The sequence below is a fragment of the Phalacrocorax aristotelis genome, chromosome 3, assembly GCF_949628215.1.
Source record: "Phalacrocorax aristotelis chromosome 3, bGulAri2.1, whole genome shotgun sequence".
Classification (NCBI taxonomy): Eukaryota; Metazoa; Chordata; class Aves; order Suliformes; family Phalacrocoracidae; genus Phalacrocorax; species Phalacrocorax aristotelis.
Genome location: NC_134278.1, coordinates 44,853,724 through 44,878,568, shown reverse-complemented (window position 1 = coordinate 44,878,568; position 24,845 = coordinate 44,853,724). Strand labels below are relative to the sequence as shown.

The window sequence follows — 24,845 nt, the reverse complement described above, 5'->3', positions numbered from 1 at the left end:
ATGGAATATTTCTTATTCAGAAATAAAACAAAACAACAACAACAAAACCAAAACAAACCAACAAAACAAACCCAAAACACAATGTCTGCTACCATAACCAGTAACTATGGCATTTAAAAAATCCTGCAAGAGGAATTCTCGTTATGCAAATAAATGTTTTCTTAAGTAAACCATTAACAACATTTTATTATCAACTCGAACTCAAAATGCACCATTTTGAATTCAAATCTGCATTTGTGAAATGCAAATTTCATAAATCTGTGTATGGGGAGGGACTAGAGTTCAAGGTTTTTAGTCGCTCTTTCATATTACTGATCATTAATGTAACAACCTCACTGATCAGCTTTTATTCTGCCCATGGTTGCACATCATATGATTTCTAGTACCTTACTGCCAGCAGCAAGTAGATTGACTCCCTCCAGACAAACAGCACGGTATCCTTTCTCTTTCCTACAGTCATTTTTAAACAAGCTAGATGTTGTCACAAATGTGCCTCTTAGGCATGTTCAGCCAGGGGAGGCCAGTGCCTGCTGTTCACCCAGAGGACTCTGCCGTGTAGTGCCAGGTGTGTCGTCAGGAGCAGCCAGCAGGAGCTGAGCCTGCACAATGACAGTGTTCTCCCTCTTCTGCAACCAAAGGGATATTATTGCTTTCTGCATTTCTTTCTGCTGGATATACCATTAATTCATTAGTGAAAGGAAACATACTCCCAGAAAAAGAGGAAGAAATATTGCTGATACTCTAGCTTACCAGGCACTTAAACTTTGATTCAACAGGTGAAGGGTAGCACTGCAGGAAAGAAATTAAACTACTACACTGAAATGAGTTCAATTTGAAAAGCAGAAATCTCAGATCACCAATATGCTCTAAACACAATAAAAGCTGTGGCAGGAACATGTGTGTTGTTTCTAATATCCCAGATTATTCTCACTAAAAATAATTACACCTAATGATATCAAGAGGTTTACTTTGATTATTTGGATTTTACTCCCTTCCACAACCCCCCAAATTCTTGTATTGCGCCCACTTCATTAGTTGTTAAATTTTAACCAGGATATACAGATCTGCATCTTGTTTGCCTCTTGGTATTGTTTGTGAGGAGCATATTTTCTTATCCATGCCTAAAGGACATACTAACTTATTCCACAAAAGTTCCCACTGATTTCAATCCAAAAACTCACAGAGTTAAATTACTAAATAGAGCTAGTGAAAGCAGAACTTTTGCATTAGTTTATGCATTGAGCTTTAAAAACAAAACAAAAAAAAACCAAGAGGTATGGTCTGTACTTCTTAGTACTAAACTTAGATATGAATTCCTCTAGTATTTACAAAAATCAGTTGAAATTCATCCACTGGAAATATTTCAAATATTTTAAGTCACTTGTTAGCTACCAAAGCATATTCACACACAGTCCTTCACCAACTCTATTTTATGAAGTAATATTACTGGGAAGACATTTCTCAAAGCTACAGTTGTAACAGTGATGAAATATAGTCTTGATGACTATGTCTTTTTCCACTTCAGGAAGTGGTCTCAAAGAGGCAGGGTCTCTGGGTCAGAAACTATGATTCAGCACGGAATTGTCCTGGGAATTCTAATAAGGTTCACCAGAAGGTTCTATAGCCCAAGATGGAGTTTGCAGCTGAACATAATTACAACTTTTTAGTAAAAGAGAGAATCTACCAGGGGACCATCTAATAATTAAGATGTGAAAAAAGGCTAGAAGGAAAAGATAGTTTCCAGAATTCTATTGTAAGACTAAACATGAAACTGAAATGTTTCTATTGCTCTGCAGAGCTGGACGTAATATTTAACATGTTTGACCATTACATTTTCTTAAATAACATTCTCCTAGTTCTCAAATGAAAAAACAGGAAGTCTTAAAACCCATTTTCAAACAGCAAGCACAGGTTGATAGCCATCCCATGTAATTTTTTCCATCTAAAGTTAAATACTTCATGTAAGGTAACTTTCCAAGACCTACTGAGCAGGCAGTGAAGAGAAACATGCCAGTGTTTGAAGAGCCCACTCTGCAGTTTGTACACTGTCTGTGGAATATAACTATGATCTGTTACCAATGAGCTGTTTTGTCCTCTTTTTGTCTTCTAGAGGAGTTACATGTGCAAAGACATTTTTGGTTTGGTTTTGCTTTTTTTTGGTTTTTTGCTTGCTTTATTTAAACTTTGATCTGCTTTTCCATTGGACTTGGTGAGATGGGTTGCCCTCTGAAGATGCCCCTCTTTCTCGCCATTGCCTGCCCGCATAGCTTAGGTAAAATTCTTAAATTTGTGTAAGTCACTTTTAGTTACTCTGAGTAACTAAAATGTAGTAAATCTGACCCACTGACAGGTTCCAAAATGCAGTACTATCTTTATCGATATTGCTGATCATCAAATGTGTCAAATTACCAATATGTGATGCTGATTTTAGAAGATGCCTAAAAGAATAGTCGTTGGCCAAATGCCACAGTACTTTTAACAACGATCATTCTTAGGAATTTGAGTTATCAGAACAGAGAGAGGTCAGTGGGCTGATAAACAGTGAGTTGAGTCAACTGCTGCAAAGGACCACCTAGCTGAATGGTCACAGTCAGCAAAATGTACAGTTATAAATAGTTATTTATACAGTCTAATGCAAGGACATAGATAACTGGGAGCAAAATCCCAAATATTTTTCACTGAAAAGCAGTATTACAGGAAATTATAAATATCTCAGTGTAATTTCTTCACGCAATGCTGTAGCACTAACAGTTAACAAATTCTCATATACCACAAAAGAGAAGCAAGGAAGAATCTCTTCCTATGCAAAATTTTGATGAGACCACTCTTATAACACTTATCCACAGTGCAAAGAATGTGTGAAGTAGAAAACTGAGACAAGAGCTACATAAGCGATGCAAGGTTATAAAAACAAAGTCAAAAATATGGGATGGAAGGTGCTCCAACTAGCTTATCAAAGGGAAGGTCAAAAGTGTGGGTATTTACAAATGGAAAAAAATACATCACAGAAACAGCTTAAAATATACTTCACAAAAACTTTGAAGGACACTTTTTCATGCATAGGGAGTGGAAATGAATTCTTCAAGTGTGAGCAGGCAGGCCAGAGATGAAAAGTTAAGGAAAATTATCAGCAGTATGATACATGTGCCCTAATGTGGGAATCTAAAACTGCAGCCAAGTTTAGGTTCTCTTTAAAGTTAATGGGCAGAACCAAGCACCTTCAGAGGACAAGTCATCTCATCCTAAATAGAAGTCTGATATGACATGGAATGCATCTGGTCATACCTGTGTCTCTTCTCTCACTAGAATAGCAGCAAAAGTTACTACCTCAGACTGAGACACGTATGCTTTATATGTCCAAAGTTAGGTCAGGTGTATCCCAGCCTTACTTTTTAGAGCCAGACTGTCTTCAGGAGCTGCAGTGTTATCACCAGAAAACTGATAATCTGTATTTTTCTTTCTCCTGGGGAGGAAAACTTATTCCCTTGCCTGAGTATGAGAGTGTAGAGAGAAAGAAAGAGGGAATCTTTCAGTAGCTTAGGGCAGTAGTGCATAATCACTAGATTTTTCATTTCAGCTTTCAACTTGAAATTACAGATCTAACTTCCATTTGTGACTGCTATGACTGTACTGAGATTAGCATTTACCATATCACTTTCTACAGCTGGTATCAGTGAAAATATTTATGCACACAGTGAGAGGAGAAAAGTATCTGCCAAAACCTGTGGGTGCCACTAAAAACAACATTTCTTTCAAATCTGTGTTTTTGTACAGTGCACAGCACAATGGTACTCCACTTACAGTTGGAAATACCAGGCACTTCCATAATCCAAAAAAATAAAGTAAAAATAATTATTGTCCTGTAGTAGTAATTATATCTAGGCCAGATTAGGCACTGTAAGTACAACAGAGCACCAGTTTTTCCACCTCACTGGCGTGCGAGATGTTGACTTTCTAATGAAGCCCCCCTGTAACAGATGTAGCTGTAAAGTCTAGTCTTAACTTTAAGCTCTCCTTAGATTTTCAATAAACAGATATAGTGCACATGAAAATAAAACCAAGTAAAATACGAACATGCAGAGCTCCTTTTGGCTTAGCCTATGGATAGTAAATCGGTTTAGAGTTTCAAACACTATGATGGCAGCAATCATTCTTAGATACTTTATTCACTCAGAGATGATGGGTGCTACCAGAGCCAGACAACTGAAAACCAGATGGATTGTGAAGTTTGTGCCAGGTCTTCTCAATATAAATTGCTGAATGAACTCTTCCTTCGTACCAACGTTTGGCAGAGAATACTTTGGGGGTTTTTAATTGCCATTGCTACAAACCATAGAAAGGTTTGTGTGATGGTGATGGAATGCTGACCTCACTGAAGAAAGACCAGTTTTACCTTAGTTAATGAATAATAGTTGCCATTTTCTGTAATTGTTCCCCCCCTTTACTGTCACAAATGGTCTTATGATAATAATCATAGTATATAATCTGACACAAGTGCTCTTAAAGAAATTTCTAGTAAAGGACTGCAGCCTCTGTGGGAGGTAACTGTCGGAATTATCTTAAACCACTACCTGTCTTCCACTACAATAGAAAAGGCCTTTAATCGAAATAATCCTTTTTCAAACGAGCAACTTTTTTTTTCCCTCTGCAATTCACTCATCTTAAAAAGAGCACTATAGCTTTTGTGCATAACTTAATTCATTCTTCAAGACAAGTACAAAATTTGTCACTGACATTTAGCGCCAGCCGTAGGCAATGGATAAAATGAACTAGTTAGCAATTTAACCTGTAAAAAAACAGAGTGGGATGAACAATTTTCTGCCATCAAAGCAAATGGCTAACATTTAGCAAGATTTTATTTTTATTTTTCAGCCCATCCCATCCTCAAGAAGAAAGAAGTCAGGCTAACATTTTTTCTGGGTCCTAAATCTTCCTCTCAGCCTATTTCTTTAATGGTTTAAAGTAAATGACTATCCAGAGGATAATTAGGCACTGTGCTGTCGCATCGTGTCAGGTCACAGCTGGATTTAGTCAGCATTAACCTTTGGGGAGAATTGGAATATCAGTATCATTTAAAATTAAAGACGTGTAAGCAGGCATTTCTGGAGATGTTAGAAAAGTAATTGTCTGTAAATTGTTTGACCTTGAGATTTAATTGCATGCACAACACACATTCTAGCAAGAACCCTGGACTGTGTTCATTCTCTTTCACCTCCGTACCTCTCACTTTGCAGAACCCATTAAGCTACCTGTGGATTTTTCTGTAAAATATTAAAGATTGTTTTATACCAAGAACAAAAGCTTTTCAGCCAGACCTCTTGCAAACAAAGCTGTTAAATAGCTGTAGTATAGACCTCACCTATTTGAATTTCAGTCTTTTTATACACTTAGAGATGTTTATATATACACAGAGAAAATATTCCAGTTAAAGAGCTATGCTTAATTTTTATTCCTTTTTTTTTTTTCACTAACAAGTTTGCATATTATGCCTTATTCCCTTTTCCCCTAATGAGACAGCTTATGCTTTCAAAGTCCCTCAAGCTAGGCAAATCTCTCCACTGCTTCCACTGTTAATAATGAAACTTCATAATTATACAAATCCAAGGTGGCCAATCAGCTTCTCGGGCTGAGCCTTCGGGTACCTCATGCATTATTTATGTGGCACTCGGGCCTGTGAACTCACTTGCTTATATTAGAAGCCTAATTAATATTTAATCACACGTAGAGAGGGCACACAAAGCTGTGGTAGTCCCTGAAAGAAGTGCAAGTAGAAGTGTACACAGGTGCTTGTTTGCTTGTGTGTGTGTACATGCATGTGCATGCTATAATACACACACTCAGACACACTGATGAGAAATAGTGCTCTTAGACTGGGAACAAGGCAAGCCATTGAAGATGCTGACATATGCTGATAAAGACATACATAGTTTTAATCCTGACTGCAAAACGGCTTTCTCAGGTGATGCTGAAACCAGTTGAGACTCTCCATGAGGATTTCAGCATATGAAAACCAATGCCAAGGAGAACTGTTTAGGTTTCGTGATTCAGGAACTAATTTCTACATGCTTACAGACAACCTTTCTGCATTCCTGGGGCCATACTCTCCATTCACGCTGGCACTAAGCCATCAGCTGCAAAGCAGTTCTTGTTTTTATGACAGTCCATGAGAAAAAGTAATAATACCTCCAAGTACCCTCACTTTTTGGGTACACGTCATAACCGTCTCTTCCCTGGCATGGGAATGCTGGATAATCCCAGCTACTAGCTTGCATGGAGAAGAAAGTTCTTGAAACAACCTTTTTTATGATGGTGATGATTTAAGTTGTAGAAGATGCCACTTTTTACTGGATTGTTTTCTAGAAAACTTTGATGTCAGTTCATGCTGAATTATTTTCATCCTCACCTATCATTGCTCCTCTACCTGCCAAATCCTCAGTTCTCCGTTGCTTCCTTTTTGTGTACACAGACTCTGACAGATCACACTACAGTATGAAACTTTTTTGATGGGAAGGAAGAGAGATCCATATCTAGAAATCTGTCTGAGTACACATGTCAAAGCACTGAGAAAATTATCTGACTTATTACTGTAAATTCCACTTAGCACAATGTAGTTTAAGATCAAACAAAATGTTTCATCACATTGATACTACTATTATTTCAATCAACATTCCCAAAGAAGCCATTAACTTTTCTGAGTTGTTATCCTCTCAGAACATTGCAATCTCTCCCCACCATTGTGCTATTACTTTTAAGGCAGACAATTAAGGACTTCACCTTAACTTCCTCTTTAAAACATTTTCATCTGTATTTTCACTAGCATTGTCTCCCCATAAACCGTAGTAAATAGGACTGATGGACTTTATTCCAGAATCTACTATTAAAGCATTAATATGGCCTTGAAATGATCGATCTTAACTATATATAAAATGGCTGTGATAACCAGAGCGAGAAAAAAAAAAGAAACTTTAGTTTGGTGGTCAGCAGAAGAGAATTAGGAAGAAAAAGAGCAAGGACTCTGGGTAAGGACACTGGTGAGGCCACACCTGGAGTACTGTGTCCACGTCTGGGTTCCCCAGTACACAAGAGATGTGGAGCTGCAGGAGAAAGTCCAGTGAAGGGCCACTGGGATGATGAAGGGACCGGAGCACTTCTATGAGGAGAGACTGAGAGAGCTGGGACTGTTTAGCCTGGAGAAGGCTCAGGGGGGTCTTATCAACATGTACTATTATCTGAAGTGAGGGAATGAAAAAGAGGGAGCCAGGCTTTTTTCAGTGGTGCCCAGTGACGGGACCAGAGGACGTGGGCACAAACTGAAACACAAGAAGGTCCCCCCTGAACATAAAGAAACACTTTCTTCACTGTGAGGGTGACCAAGCCCTGGCACAGGTTATCCAAAGAGGTTGTGGAGTCTCTATGCTTGGAGATACTCAAAAGCCGTCTGGATGTGGTCCTGGGCAACTGGCTATAGGTGTCTCTGCTTGAGCAGAGGGGATTGGACCAGATGACCTCCAGGGGTCCCTTCCAACCTCAGCCATTCTGTGAGTCTGCGACAATTTTTTAAAAACTACCCAACACAAAATGTAAAATTTCTGTCTAACATCTGGCATTTCCTTTTTGTTATATTTTAATTTTGGTTTATATATTTTAATTTTAAAAAGAAAAAGCAAGACATTTACATGTTAAAAGAAATCTTTTTTCTGTTAATCTTAGTTAATGCTGAGATATTTCTTTTTGAAGAAAACACTATGCAAAGTTCCTACTCATCTCGTCTTAAGCTGGGTTGAAATTATTCCCTGAACATAAATCAAAGATGTAAATATTTTTACTTACTTCCAAAATCCATGTAAGTAAAATTTGTTGAAATCATGTCTCACAGCTCTGTTGATATTGATCCAGGTTCAAAAACTCTGTGAAACTCTAAATTGGTGAGGAGTCTTTAGAGTCTTGAATGAAGTGTGCTATGCAGTAAAAAGTATTATAATTGTTAAACACTTAAGTGAACTACTATAAAACATTGCAATGATTGTTCAAGGGAAGCAATCTTTCCTTCTCCTTCTACTCTCACTTCTGTCTTAAAATCCAGATTCCAGAGCTTAAATTTGTCATGACATCAATTTACAAAGTAAAACAGCCAATCAATGCAGCCTCAAAACAAAGTTGGATCTCAGTGGTGCAAAATACTTCTTGTAAAGCAACTTAAAAGATTTAGGAAACTGTATGACATCAAATGTTTGACATCAATGTTCTTAAAATCAAACTGCTCTTAAGAAACCATAATCTGCCTGATGAGGGATCACGTCTACTTGATACCTAGGACCTTCCATAATAAATAAATAAATAAATAAATATGTTGGCCCACCATGCACTCTGTACCATTCCATGTATGTAATACATGCACATGTGATATATTGACATCAGTTTGCTAAACACCTCTAGCAATCACTGAAAAAATAGACATGCATATATTAGCTCAGTAATATATTTTAAATTAAACCAAATTCCAATTTATCTTGATTTTTTTTTCTCCATTTAGGGACAAAAATAGTGAGGGATTAAATGTATGCCAGGAACCATGTACCAAGCATCTGGCAAATTTATGGGTTTTTGCATCCATTTTCCAATGCTACAGTCCCAGAGGTGCAAGAAATGAGAAGAAACATTTGTTGTAGTTCCAGGGAGAGTTTGCAATTTCATAACTCTTATTTAAGATACTTTCATTTTAAAAAATAGAAGACTTGTAACCGTGCTTACACTATCTCCTTAGAATGACAGGCATCCAGAATTTGAAATGATTTAATAGGGATCATTCCTTCATTAACAAGACCTAGAAGAATCATGGAGATTTTCTTTTTTTATTCACCTTTCTTTTACTCTGTAGTTACTATTTTAACACCACACTAGTGAAGTTTAAGTACAGAGTGGTGAATAGTATCAGCAGCTGCAGAGGTAAAATGAAATTTTTTTTTTCAAAAGTCATCAAAAAGTAGGTTGTTTTTGCAGTGTTATGCAAAAATATTTTCCTATAATTTTTTACAGTACGGTTGTTTGCTAAATGTACCATTATGCCACTAACTTCAAAGCTTAAACTTGTCTACTCAACAGGACAATAGAGAGGAAAGAAAAGATTTTTAAAAATCATCTAGCATTACTAGCTTCCATATTCCGTTCCAGATTTAATATAGGATCGTTCTATTAACTGTATTCACTAATGGTCTGGTCAGCCTACCATTAAATTATTCAAATAAAGATGAGGGACCTGATTCTCAGCAGGCATATATCAGTATAGTTTAATTGATTTAAATAGGGCTATACCAATTTACATCTGTGAATCATGCCCATCTGTCCTGGTTTCAGCTGTTACAGAGTTAATTTTCTTTCTTTCTTTTCTTTCTAGTAGCTGGTATAGTGCTGTGTTTTGGATTTATGATAACACAAGGATGTTTTCATTATTGCTGAGCAGGGCTTACACGGAGCCAAGGCCTTTTCTGCCCCTCACCCCACCCCACCAGCGAGCAGGCTGGGGATGCACAAGAAGCTGGGAGGGGACACGGCTGGGAGAGCTGACCCCAACTGACCAAAGGGATATCCCACACCATATGACGTCATGCTCAGCATGTATACTAGGGGAAAAGCTGGCTGGTGTCAGCTGCTCAGGAACTGGCTGGGCATCAATCAGTGGGTGGTGAGCAATTGCATTGTGCGTCACATATATTCTTTTATCATTATTATTATTTTCCCTTTCTTTTCGGTCTTATTAAATTGTCTTTATCTCAGTCAACAAGTTTTACCTTTTTTTTTTGAATCTGTCCCCATCCCACTGCAGGGGAGTGAGTGAATGGCTGTGTGGTGTTTAGCTGCCTGCTGGGTTAAACCACGCCACCATCATTGCAATCACAATGATTAAATTATTAGTTTCCTAGTATATTAGCATAAATTGGTAATAACTAACAGTGCTCATAATTCTCTGCCTCTTTGTAAAGCCCTTTCAAGCACGGGAGCATTCACCTGATGGAAGGGTGACTAATAAGCTGTTGTCTCATATTCATCTGAATAGTGTGACACAACACAGTGAAAATCATGGAAAAGGTGTACAGTCCTTCTGACTCTACACCTTGCAATGCTCAAGAAATGTAAGAGAATTTTTAACTGAGATTAAAAGAGCAGATGCTGCTACTTTACAGTAGTACAATATAATACTGCAATCTTTGATAAATGGCCTAAGAGGGTATTAATTTTATGCTATAGAAAAGACTAATGTGCCTTTCTTTGAAAGAAAGCATGACTCCAGAAGCAGAATATTTGAGCAAAACATCAGTTTTTAATAAAAATAGGATGAATTAGCAACTGCCGCACTAAAGAAAACATCAGTTATAATATCACATATGTAAACAGAATAAAAAGAGTGAAACCTTTTACTGTAGTATTTTCAAATCAAATATTCACCAGCTATGTTAACAAACTTAGCATCACCTAAGGTGTGCTTTCCCCCCACCCAGATTTAGCAAAATGCAGGCATTATTACTTTCAGACTTCACTGTAAACCAGGGTTTTCCCTCTCTTTGCCACAAGATGAGCATTTTTTCGACACTTTGGTAGCTTCAGAGGATGGCAGAGAGGAGACGGAAAAGTAACAGAAGTATGTATCTGTCACTATTCCAGAAATCCTGCCCTTCTAAAACCCCCAGATTTTCTTGAACATCAGTCCGAGGCAAAGGAATTAACTCCACCAATAATCAAAACTCATAACATACACCCTTTCTTTTCCCATTTTAAAAGTTTCTCATTTAAAAGGTTTATCACTTCATCTTCTGTAACAACAACATACTGCATAGGGAGAAAACAAATTTTAAAACAGTAATTTAAACATAAGATTTTTTTTTCAGATAAATAAAAGCAGTAGAATAGGAAAAAAATAAAATCACACAGGGACAAATGCTCATCCCAGAACTTACTCTGAAGCAAATAAAATATACTAAAGATGTGCTCTAAAACTTGAGAGGGAAATCACTGATAGAAAACACTTGCCCATAGTGTGAGGTGATGTAAGTTAACAGACATTCTTGGGTAGGATCTATTAAGCCCATGTCCAGCTCAGCAAGAGGCATTTCCATAGTTTCCTTAGGTTTCGTGTGCTTCAAATTTAAAGGTACAATAATATTGAAGGGATTTATCATAAAATAAGATTAATAAATATACTCAAACCCATCAAGTTTCTGCTCTGCTTACAGCTTGCAAAATATCCAAAGAAGCTTAATAAAGAAAATACAGACTTTGGGAAACAGAAATTATCATGAAATCACTAAAAAGTTCTCTGGACTGAAAAAGGAAATTAAAAAAAGAGGAGAACAAAAGAGAGAATGAAAGAGAAAGGGCAAGAAAAAAGAAGAGACAGAAAGAAAAAATAAGAGAGAGAAAGAATATGAAACTAACCTTACTCACAGTCAAAATGTCATTCAGCAATCTTGTTTTCATTCCTAGAAAGTACCTGTATTAAACCCATTTTTATTAAAAGTAGGGTTTGCTGCCCAGCTTGACTTTACCTTCCAAATATATATATATAGACAGACATACAATCAATTTTTGTCTCCTGATCAGAATAATTCATTTCAAATCCTCATTTCATTTTTTTTTAATCCAAGACCTCTTTGGAGTTTCTATACAAATTCAGGAATATCAAGACCTTGAACTTCACTTTAGGTGTTCCCAGTGTACATTATCAAGAAAAAATTATTAGATATAACTCTCAAACACCATGTACCTTTTATGTAATATTTTTCAGAGTTTTTCTGATGAAAAATAAATACCTGATATAGCTAGGAAAATTTGTTGTAAATTAAATTTATAACATACCTTAATTTATACACTTGGATAAGTACCTATCGGGGTGTGTGTGACCAAGCATACACTCATATATGCATTATGCTTAAGTGTATACATATATATATGTGTGTGTATGTATTTATCAAAATCTTCAAAACTGAATCAGCAAATAAACAGGTCTTTCTTCAGCAATTAATGCATTAGTAATATAATTGTCGGTAAACTTGATTTCCACCACTACCCAGCTTTCCTAGTTTCACTTTGAGATTCAAATCCACCATTATGCAAAACTTTTACTAATCCAAATTAAAAAAAAAAAAAAAAAAAGAAAGAAAATCCACACAGAAAAACTTGATGCGTTTCTTTTGTCTGACTTTTGTAAAACCATTGAAACTTGGTCTCCACTTTAAAATATCAGCTGAGAGCACTCTCAGTTAAAATTATTCTTGCATGAGTCTCACTTCTTTAAACAAACGTATTTTAGGCATAGATTTCCCAGTGTTTCTTCATGTTTTCTTATCAGCTATACAGGAGCAAAATGTACAATAGGATACAAGAAATCCTGTTTTGGAAGGTTGGAAGACTGAGATCAAATCTGCAATTTTTCACTCCATTTTCCCATGAGTTGTTTCACACAGTTTAAGTACTAGTGATATTTGCTACTTGGATACATTTACATAGAAACATTTCTTCTTCTACATGCCCTTGAAAGTCAATCGAGGTTTTCTGTTGACTTCACTGAGGTAAGGATGAGGCGTTATACAGCCAAAAAAAGGCATTGTTCTTGATGACCCACAGTTGGTGTGCATGCACTCCCTTTTCAAGTTTTACTCTTTTACCACCTCTTTCCCTTTGAATCTAGAGAAATACAATAAAGTCTGTTCCTTCTCTACAACCTCTGTCTGAAATAGTGGAAACGGAAACAAGAGAATGAAACTGAAGTGGCTGGTACTATATCCTCTATTCCTGCCACCTAGCAGTACAATAAAAAGTCCTTTTGCAGTATAGAGGCAAGACTCGTGCAGTCTACGTTAGAACAGTGATAAAAATAAACGAATTGAGCTGACTCTGTGTGAAGTGCGTGAAAGAATCCCAGCATACATTTGATTCCAATGTATACCTCCAATATATAACTATATTAAATATCTGCTGTATTCTCTAATCTTTACTGAGTGCAAAGCTATCACCTAGAAATGCAAAACTTAGAACCAAAATAAGCATTTCTTTGCAAAATATTTTGGTTATATTAGAACTAGTGAGACTCTCCCACCCACTGGGGGTGTCTTCACAGTATTTAATGAGTGTTTTAATTACAGAAACTTTAAGCCAGTGGTTTGAAGTTTAGGAGAAATCATAACAGTAGGTTTTAGAAGAACTCTTCACCTACACTGTTTCTACTGGTAAGTTAGCTGTTACAGAACATGAAATTAAACAGTATTGCAATGTCAAGCATTTAACATTTTGGATTTTATACGCTAAATGCCATTCAAGTGTTACACTTTGAAGAAGCACATCCCAGTGTGATACCTAATCTGTAGCCTGCTACATAGTTACAATTTCCCTACTTTGTTGCCAAGAGTATGCGTATTATTAAGTAACAACATTTAATGACAGGAAGCATTCCAGAGTAACACACTTAACTCGCCGTCCTTATTCACTGTATCGTAGTAAAAATTTACACTTCTGCCAAAGGGAAGTTATGCCTTTAAACTGCAACTCTAAATTGCAACTAACCTGCTGAAGCAAGGATGTCACAGTTACACAGAATTACCATTTCTACAGGAGCCTGTTTCCTGTGGTGATAGTAGCATATTTAAAAGATAGCATTTTCAGTCTTTGATGTCACTTTTCTCATACAAAACTGTTTTTTCACTAAGAATCCCATTCAGTAGCCCAACTTTATCCAGTAAAGCACTTAAGCATATGCGTAGATCCCATTTATTTCAAAAGAACTTAGGCACATGATTATGAATTTTTTTTTTTTTTTCTGAAAAAGGGTTGAACTTAAGTATATGTTTCAAATGCTCTGTCATATGGGAACCTAAAATAGGAGCATAACTCCTAACTGCAATACTACTAATACCCTGGCTACCCAGGAATTTTAGTGACAACAAGTTTTATCATGTTTTACAGGTTTATTTTTCCAAATAATGTCTTAGTATCATCTTGTCTTATCACATAGCTCATGCTGTAAGCTTATTACAAGCCAACAAAAAGTTTGAAAAAATATTAAGCTTAATCATATTTGAATCTTTAATACTTTACCGGTGCTCCTCATGGCTTAAATACCATAAGCTTTAAATACCACAGAAGCTTTTTTCCATATTTGAAATGAGAATGCTAGCAAAGGTATCTGCTACTTATACAACAGGTTGTAAACCAGAAATTCACAGAGAAGCCAGGGGGAAAACCCTTCCTATGTCTCCTGCATTTCTCCTTCCATCTTTTGCTTTTTCTTACTCATAAGCAATGTAATAAAGGAGGTGTTTTCCTGGATAAATATACATAACAGAGAATACAATGTTATTAGCTCTGTTATACTACCAATTTCTTTTTTCCAGCAGCCTAGCTATAAACAGTGCCCAGCTTGTATACCAACAGAAACTGTTGCCTATTCCCCTTGTACAAAATACCTCTGTGCTACTTGAAACCTGAGGAAACCCTTTTTAGCAACCCTATAACTGAAGTCACCCTTTATAGAAATACTTCCTGTCTAATACCTCAGTGTTGTTTCTTGGGGTTTTTTAATTAACATCCTCATTATGACAGTCTGTGGTGGTTTTAATATTCATATGCTAAGGGTGACACTTTGGGAAGGCTGTGTCATTGTCATTCTTCTCACAGAAAACTGGGTGCAGTTTTCCTTGGGGCCCTTCAGTGATTTTTCGTGAGTAAGGTAGACCAGAGTGGCTGTTGAGGTATGTATAAGACACTGTCTCTTCTTCATAAGCTGATTACATTTTCTTTCTTAGGATAATCTCTTACAGCTAGAGCACAGAATTGAAAATTTAGAAATGTATTTTATGTTTCTCACAGGGCCACACACTTTCTGTGTGGATCTTGAACAAATTGTTTTACTCTACCTCTGCTTTTCACATCTGAGAAGAGGAAATAAAAGCAACAGGAGCACATCAAGGCTTAATTCATTAAAATTGGCAGAGAACTTTCAGGTCAATGGATGGCAGCTGCTACAGATTAACATATTAAAACTTTTAATAATTTATTTGTGATCTATTTTAACTGATGCAAGATGTTTCTAAACTAGAAGCAACAGGAAAATTTAGCACTATGTCACTGGTACACATGTCCAGTTTTACAGACTAGTAACCGTAACTGAAATACATGAATATATTTCCTCTATTTGGGCTGTGTACCAGAGTACTAACATACACTTCAGGAATAACCATCTTCTGGTGGAAAGTTAAAATAAAGCTAAATGCAATACACATATATACTTCATGCTTATACACATATACATGGAATACACACAGAAAATATGTGCATTGAGATACTAGTCCAAAGAAAGAAAAAGATTTTGCCTTGATTGTGTTACAAGGCCGTAATCCCTCAAGCTAAATGATACATGTTGTAGAAATGCCCTGAAATAAAATGCCCGTAATTAACTAAGATAAGATTTTACGTAAGATCCTTTGTTTAATATAAGTCTTCATATTAACACACTGTGGTTAAAGTAAAATAAAATAGCAGAGGAAGAAAAGACATATTTGTATTTTTAAAAATAATAAAATCTGCTTTATTCCAATGGCATTTTTCCTCAGGATTTTTTCCTTTTAAAAATAAAAATTCCATTTTCCTGTCTGAATTCAAAATGATTGACTGGAGCACAATATTAAGTAATAAATAAAACAGTCCCAGTGCCTGAAAGACTCCTGAATAAAGAGAAAATTATTTTTGGATTTTCCTTCTGATCAGATATGAAATATTCTGAAACGCCACCTCTATAATTTGATAAAAAGCTTGATATCCCCAAATGAAAATAGGATTCAGCACTTTCATTTTTCTGTCTCTAAAGGAACCTCTAGGTAAACTGATTTTAAAAAAATGAAAATCTCAAGCATAAAGGTGGGAGTAATGAAGCAAGTTTAAATATGCGCTGACCTTTGAAATGAACTGCATTCCATGTTGTTTGGCCAAGAAGCTGGCTGTGTTGCTGTCTCCATCAATTTCCACAGCATAAAAGATGTGGGTTTTGGAGCTGCCCTGCTCTCTGGTGGATGTTGATAGGCATCGCCGCAAATACACCAGTGCTGATAGCAACAGCCATATGTTCATTGCTCTGAAATATTAAAAAGAAATCCACAAGGGATAAAAGTGTAAGCATCTTCTTTTGTTGTTGTTGTTCACTGTAAGAATTTACCCAGAGGTGGCTGTATTTTATTTTCCCCTTCTTTGGTTAAAAATTTAAATCCTACAATATTTATTTAGTAGCAGTATTAAACTAAAAAGAAGAGAGCAAACCAAAATATATGGTTTTTTGGAAGATAAGAGTATTATGCTGTTTGACAGTATCTAAAAGCAAAGTAATGTTATATGATTTTATTCATACAAATTCAAAAATACAAATGTACATATTTTGCAGCTTTAGTTCTGTAATTATTTCATTTTCCACTCCTGTTTTATTATATAAGTTTCACTAGTTTTATTCAATGATTTGCTAATCTCAAGCTGTTCGCTATGGTCAAATGGCATTCTCTGAAAAATATCAGTATTTGATACCAAAATGGAAGATTGCCACTTGAATGTATAGTAATTTTAATAATAACCACTAATCCAAATGTCTGTATGTCTGTTCTACGTTCTTCTGTAATATATTTTTCTCAAATATCATCTTTAAAGAGTCTCACGATCTAACCATATATGGCCTACAAAATGAATGTTAGAAAGATAACAAAGTCAAGATGGTACATATGAGAGGTACAACAGGTCTCTTAATTAGGCACTATTCATACCTGGCTGAAAATCGATTCTGTACATGCTCTTAGGCACTAGATCCTGGCTTAAAAAATATGACAGTAGCAAGTAACAAAATCATCATGGGTGATATCCTGGTGTTTCATCTGTGATGAACAGCAACGGTATCTTTTAAGTAGATGTGCTATTATGCGCAAACAGTGGTAGAAATCCAACTAACTTTTCCACCTACATTTCCATTCTTTCATGTACTTGTTAAGATTTGTACAATAGCATAAATTAAAAATTAATTTTGAAAGGGATGGGACAATATATTTTGCATGTTATAGGTGGCCATGTTCATTTATATGCTTGTAATGTTTGCAGCAATAATTATTCCAATAGTCTTTTAAAACAGCAGTTGGATATAAATTATCAGAGGGACCATACAAATACGTAGAAATAAACCACTGTATCAACCCAATCTTTGAAGATATATATCTGTCTTTCCCAAGTCATGTCTCTCAGTTGCACCCTAAGTCCAAGAACTAATGTAAAGCAGCCAGTGACTGAATTCCACCCGCACACCCAGTAGTAGCTCTTTTTAATATTAGGTGCAAATTAAGGCGCAACAGAAAAAACAGTTTATCTTGTATCTTGTGGTCCACAGTAATATAAACCTACAATCCTTAATAAATGCTGCCAGACTGAAAAAATATACTTAAGGTATCTGCACAGTTAAAGACAAAAATCAGATCTTGAATGAGATCCTACCAGCAAGATACTTCTGAAAAGGCCTAGCAAAGGTTATCATAGGGAATCCCTACTAAATACATTAAGAGTGTTTCTGGATTCCAATTGCTATTTCAAGCACAGGCAGAGCATCACAGAGGTGGGGGATTTATTTAGGCAGACATATGCAGTCTAAATTTCTGAAGTTCCTCTTCAAATCTTTGTTAAATATGTAGTAGGGAACTAGGGTTTTTCCACATGGTATTTCTTGGAAGACCAAGGATTGAGGTAGTGAGAACTGCAATTTATTTCTTTTGTCTAGCTATGCAATCAGATTATAGCTATATGAAATGAAACCGAGTAATCAATGGAAAGGAAACCATGAAGATTATGGAAGATTAAGTTTCAGCCTCTACCTGTAAAAAGATGAAAATTTCATTAAGTATTGTCCAGGACAATGCATGAGGATAAAGGTTATTTGACTTGGTGTTTTTTTCTGATAATGCAGGCCTACTTTGTATGGGCTATTTACTTATATGGTGACTGAGTCAGAAAAAAAGACGACATTGCAGTTCAGCCTGCACTAAACATGATTCAGAATGGATTTCAACCAAGGTCTCTTCCTATCAACTCTAATGCATTCTAGAGCCATTTTGATCTCCACAGCCATCTTAGGGCAATGTAGTTGGCCCATATTTTGAGTAAGCCAAAGGCTGAGGAGTGTACAGAGGAATTGGGGCTGCAGAGAGAATTGAGGAAAAAACCCAAACTGATAATGTAGAATTATGCTGTATAAGCCATGCAGAATAAAACACTTCCAGAACAAAAGATCAACATCAGTCTACCTAGAACACCCTAGATCATAAGAGCATTTATTTAGGAAAAGAAAAATAAAGGTTCATCCCCCTGCAGAGAGATGTAAAGGTAGTGCACCATATTTTTCAGTAAGGGAGTGACACAGCTGTGGCACTGGTAAAAGTGTTTTCAAGATACTTCTCTCCTCTCATACTATATTCTTTGACATTCATTTTATTGCTTTTCATATCAAACTATTTTGCTAGTACTAAAGTAGAGACCTGCAGAACTTACTTATTTTTTTCGAGCTGATAGGTTTGGTAAATTTGACCTGACCTGAACAGAACCACTCTGGAGATTAATTTTTTTGACTACCAAACAATATTTGGGGGGAGAAAAAAAGAAATAAAATACAGAAAAAGGAAGTTTCAACCACCAATATAAGGTTAGCCATATGTGACACCAAGATGATACTTAGAAAAACATTTTATTGACAAACTGGAGAAAAAAAAATTTCTAAGATTAGTAAAATTTTAGACATCTGTTTCTGGAAACAGATGGTAATCCTGCAAATGTATATTTTAATGGAAGAGTTATACATTTAATAATTTTTCTTTCCACAAAAATACCAACTGACTGGATTCTTGCTCTCGAAGAAATTACAAATCCGTCCCAGAAAGTGGAGTTGGTAAACCCACTCAGACACACCTTCAAAAGCAAAGTCAACAATTTACAGAATATTTCATAGACACAAGTAGTAACTGGATACCTTTACAATCACGACACTGAAGCAAACCTAAACAGGTGTAGTTTCACCCCAATTATTAGCTCCTTTACTTTATCCTAAAACATTATTTTACATAATTTACAATTTTAAATTTATTTCACCTTTACCAAAATTCTATCTACTTCTTTGTGGAAACCTTTGGGTCTCACCCATAATGTGGAATAGGGACTTAAATTCAGCATGAGACTAAAATTTACCCAAACTTGGACAAGATAATAAGGCTGTGAGAACTTCAATCACAACAAGTTCAGCAGAGACATGGAAGAATTGAAAATTGAAATAATGAAAATTCTACTTGCACAAAGTAAGCCCCATCCCAAGACTGATCCTATATTTCTCCCAAAATGCAGTTTTTCCCTATGTTCCAATCCATATATTGGGAGAACAGAGACTGTCTCACCTATACTCTCCATAGGCAGTACTAATGGAGGGTAAGTTGGACAGAGGAGGATCTGTGTGGCAGTAGGATGGGAGAAGGGGCAGCAAGGGGCTGCTCTTGGGCAGTGAGTGAAACTGGTGATTTAGGTTAGAGGCCTTGGATTGACTGATTAGGATGACTAGGACTGAGAACAGAGTGCCAGGGCAGTGGGACTATTGCTTGAAAGTAAAAGAGGGTACAAAAGAACCACAATACTGGGGACTGAGAGAATGAAATAAATTATTTGCATACCTTGACTAACTGGGACCTCAGCTGATATGAAGTTAGTTAGTTCAAGTGGCTTGAAGCACAATTGGTTAAACAGAACTAGAAAAAAGAGTCAGGAGTGAGTCTGGAAAGGCCCAACATGGGATGAAGATATCCAACTCATTTAGGGAGGGACAGATTAGAGAAGGGGAGAAATGAAAGAAATACAAGGGTGCTGAGGAACAGCTGATTGTGGAGAAACAAATGCAGCAAGGAACCACCAGCATGCAACAAAGATTATCTGGGCAAAGAGACCTAGGGCAAGGGTATTAGCTCTGAAAGAGGAAAGGAGGGGAAAGAACATGGAAAATTTAACCAGGCTGTAAAGAACAAACCAGAAGACTCTATAACCTTCAGACTAGCTCTTCTCCATAGCCTGGAACCAAATCCTAACTTCCAAACTTTGTTGTTCCACTGAAACTGGAAAACACAAAGGAACCAAGTGTCTTAATTCCACCTACTCAGCCACAGGAATAGTTAAAGCCTGGGACTTTGAAGTGTGTGAGTGCGCTCCTTCAAAGAGCAATGTTCTCTGCTGTGGATGTAAGGACTCGAACCCCATTTATTCCTCCATGAGGATATGACCAAGTTGCCAAAGGATGACATTTCTACTCTAATCACCCTGCTAAGAAAAAAGCAAACATGAATTAATCATACACACAACATATTACATTAACAAAATCTTGCTAAATCCAACATTTTAAAATTTCAGATTACGACTACTGGTGTAAATTTTAAATGGAGGGTGAAAGGTATTTTTAGAGGCTAAGAAGGAGGGCATTTGAAGTCATGAAAGTCAGGATTCATAACTTATCATAATAAACTCACATATGATTGATGCACACAACACATCTTCACTACCTACCTTTATTCAGCATTCACAGTAAATACACTATATCTTAAAGTGGGCTTTTGAGAGCCGGTAACTAGTGACATCCATGATTAATGTTATATGAGGGGACAGATCCTATACAGGTCAGTGCTTCAACCTGTCCTAATCTTCTGTTTCTTCAACAATGAATTTTGAAGAAAATGCTTTAGTTTCAACAGTAAAAATTAAACTTTACTTATATATACTGGAAAGCAATTTAATTTCAGAACGCAGGATTTCACCTAACTGTCGTGGTTTGGCCGGCAGCTCAGCCCCACGCAGTTGCTCGCTCACTCCCCCACCGGCAGATGGGGGAGGGAATCAGAAGGGTAACGCTCGTGGGTTGGGATAAGAGCAGTTTAATAATTAAAATTAAAAGAAACAACAGTAGAAATGCAATGTAAAGGAGAACAACGAGAGGCGCAAAGCCCCGGGGGAGGGGGGAAGGGAGGGGAGAGGGGGAACGAACCGCCGAAACAAACCGCACGTGCCGCAGCCGCCCACCGCCCGCCGACCCGACGCCGCGCCGCCTCCCCGCTGCCACTGCCCGCCCTCAATATATTGGCCATGGTGTCACATGGTAGGGAATGAACCTGCCATTGGCCAGTCGGGGTCAGCCGCCCCCACCATGGCCCCGCCCCTCCCAGCCCCAGCCGCACGGCAGAGCGGGGGAAGCTGGAAAGGTAGCCGACCCCCACAGTGAGGAGAATTAACCCCTTCTCAGCCAAAACCAGCACACTAACCTATCAAGAAAGTAGATTCATAATTTTATTAAATTCTACTGGGGGGAGGAAAAGGCCAGATTTAAGTTTTTCCTCCTGGTGTGACAAATACAGTAGTATTGTGCAACTGAAATTCCACACAATGAATTAAAACCTCAAAATTTTCCAAACTACACATATGCAAGAACAGAATAGGCTTATTTTTAATAATGGGTGATATAATTATGATCAAATAAAATATAAATTAAATACACAATATCAATTAAACACACAATACATTGTAGACACATCTCTCTGGATAGTCAACAGCTATTACAAAACATAATGTTGTCAGGTTTTGTTCTTTTTTTAAATGCAGCTGAATTTATCCCACAGCATGCTGCAAACTGCATACTGGTTCCATTAACTGAATCTAATTTAAAAAAAAAGAAACAAAACACCCCCAAACAAAGAACTAAACAAACAAACAACTACATTATTCTGGTTTAGGTTAGGAGTATAAGACACTGTAACATAATACAAAAATACACAGTTTCTGTATTAATCAAAAGGGTAGAGGATTAATACTGGATTTGTAACAGGTCTTTACTCAGTACACCAAGTACGACTAAAGCTATGGCAGTAGTGTTTCTAACATGAAGCGCTTGTCACAACAAAGACTATTTTGAAATAACACTGAATCTTTTCTACAGGGTCAGTAGCAGATGAGCATCATGGTTTACAATTACTAGTCTTGAGAGTGTTCTGTGTTTGTTATATCAGAGACTTCTATTTAAATTCTAGATGTGAATAATAAATCCCACAACAAATTAGTAGCTTCCTGAAATTATTATACAATGCACCTTTATGTTTCTGAATTGTAATTTTGCTAGATAGGCCCATACATACAAAAAAAAAGACTATATTGGTGCTTACACTCACACACAGAGAAATAGCCAGATATGAACCTAAATTTCTTAAGGCGATTGAAGCTAAATACGGTTCAATCATATTTAATAATAAAAAGCAATGATTACCACCAGAAATATTTGCAAAAATGTTGAAAAAAACAATTACTTGTGAAACAACAGTAAATTTCCACTTCTTATCAGAATTGTCTTGTCTGCTGTTTTATAAAAAAACAAAATCTACCTAGAAAAAAAAAAAAAAGAGAAGAATCACTGAGGGTGGTTTTTGCTTTTAATGAAGAGAATTGGCTTTCTTCCTGTATCATCTTCCACTGAGAAAAAAATGATCCCTTTTAATTGTAGTGAGACATTCTTTGGTTTTTGAGAAAACACTGCGAACAGCTGAACTACATGCACCACTTCCTGAATTATGAACAGTTTCTTACAGGCTTTGTATCATATGCTGACCAAGCCCAGTTTTGCTCCAGTTTATGAAATGTGACAGGACTGCAGTTAAAGTTGATCTATGCTGCAGGCTATTCGTGTTGTCTACTCAGATGGTGTGTCATAATGCCATGAGTCCAGATACTGTACCTTCTTTGTTTTCTTTCATTTATTTTACTGAAGTTTTTATAAAGCCAGAGACAGAGGCAAGATCCAAATTTATGGCATTGTTTCTCCCAGATAAGAATAAGCACCAAACCATGAGGGTGTATTCAGAAGCATCTCCTGTGATGTCTTAGACCTGCAGAGACAGTGTGTGCTGTTGATTTTGGTTTTTTCACTGAAGAATCACTGAAGTGAAGAGTATGAAATAATGTAGACATCCTTTTACTGCATTTTTTCTGAGCAATATAATTTTTTTATTTTAAAATGTATTGGTACTGGCAACCACTTTTTAAAGGATTTTCTTAGAAACTGCCAGCATTTCAGCATTTTCCAGCTTTATCAAAGCACTATCAGCTGCACTAGAAACTGAATAGAGTTCAGTTACTGGTACAGCTTGAAGTTTACCACACTTTCAGAGGACATCACTGAGTGCCAAGAAACTTTAGAAATCAGCAAATTCTGTAGATAGTGATTAATCCTGAAAACAGGGACAATTATGATCAAGTGCATTTTTTGTTGAAAAATAAGAAACAGATCAATTACACACCACTCCTCAGCCGGATCGATCTTAAAATGTTTTACAAACCACATGCACAACAACAAGCAAATAATAAATAGAAAATATTAAAAATACAAAAACACAGCTACCTAGGACTTTGGACTGGCCAAACTGTTTATTAAAAAACTGAACTACTATAAAACTTCTGGAATGGAAAACGATGAATTAGTTGTATCTAACTGGCAATTTGCTGAGAATTAAGTGGTACTACTCTAGCCATGTGTTCTAAAGTATAAATATGTACAGTTTATAAGAATCATTACTATCTTCTGTTAGACTAAATTAAATATTTGAGGGGAAAACGACAAGCTTTCAGGCATGCAAGACTTTCCACTGCTCTGAAGCAGAATTAGCAATCTTCCAAACTAAATAAAAGTTGAGAACAATTGCTCTAATTTAATCAAACTTGCCAATTCAATTAACTAAAAGATAAGATAGTTCATAAATCTGGGACAGAGAAATATTAGAAAGGAAAAGACAATACATTTGTTTGCTCCTATGGGACAGAGAGAGAGAGAGTGAGCAAGAGAGACACAAGTAGTTTATTGTCTGTGCAACATGGAAAGGTTATCCTGGGGTGCCAAAAAATATAATGTGCCATAAAACCAATGTCTCTGTTGAGTCCATGGTTTTTAGTGCCCAGTGGAGTTATGAATTTTAGTTCCAGAATTATCTTTTGAAGGTATTGTGTATGTTTCCCTTGAGCAGCAGGGCTGAGAGGTCAGAGATGAAGTGGCTGTTCTGGATTAAAGCAAATGCTATGAAAGCTGGAATTCAAAATTCAGTAAAGCTCATACAGCTATCCTACTTCAAGTTTCTTTTTAATTGCCAAGAGTGTTCACTCACAGAAACAAAACTAATGCAAAGCCCCCACTTAAGCCATTTTCAACTGTTAGCCTTGAAATAGCCTTAAACCAGTCTTAAATGATAGCCAAAAATTATTTATCTATGATGGTGATAGAACCATTACAGAAAATGGAAAACCTATACCTGGTATTAAGCACTTGCTTCTCTCTGCTCTGATGAAATTGAGAAAAAACCCAGAAAAAGTCTTGAGACAATCTTTTACCCAGTATAATTTCAATGAACTCCTGAGCTTGTTCTAAAGGACTTCTGGAATCCATATTAACCTCAGGGTCAGGAAAGATGAGGAATGGCTTCCAGAACTCTTGGTTTAGGAGAACATTTCCCCAGTGTAAGCAGAGGCATAACCACTTCAAACATGTTGAAACAATAGTTTGAAGGCTCCAAGATTTCTTTACTGAAGTACCACAAACACTGGTTGTGCTCAGGAAGCATTCCAAGGTGAAGTCCTCCAAGAGATCTTTTGGGTTTTTTTAGAGAGTAAATTCCCGCTGTCAAACTATATTTCAGACGTGCTATACTGTAGAGGTTTAACCACTCACTGGGTGGTTAACCTGCACTTAAAATTGCCCAAATTATGCTATCACTCAATGGATGACATAA

The 24,845-nt window shown here is 36.6% G+C and overlaps 1 long non-coding RNA gene across 2 annotated transcripts in view; it reads right to left on the bottom strand.

The window, feature by feature from the left end:
• LOC142054580 (uncharacterized) overlaps positions 1–24,845 on the bottom strand; it is a 152,050-nt gene that overhangs the window by 86,300 nt on the left and 40,905 nt on the right. For both annotated transcript variants that reach the window (XR_012659591.1, XR_012659592.1), the window contains one exon: positions 15,940–16,117. This is a non-coding gene — a long non-coding RNA (uncharacterized LOC142054580). The remainder of the gene's footprint in view (positions 1–15,939; positions 16,118–24,845) is intronic.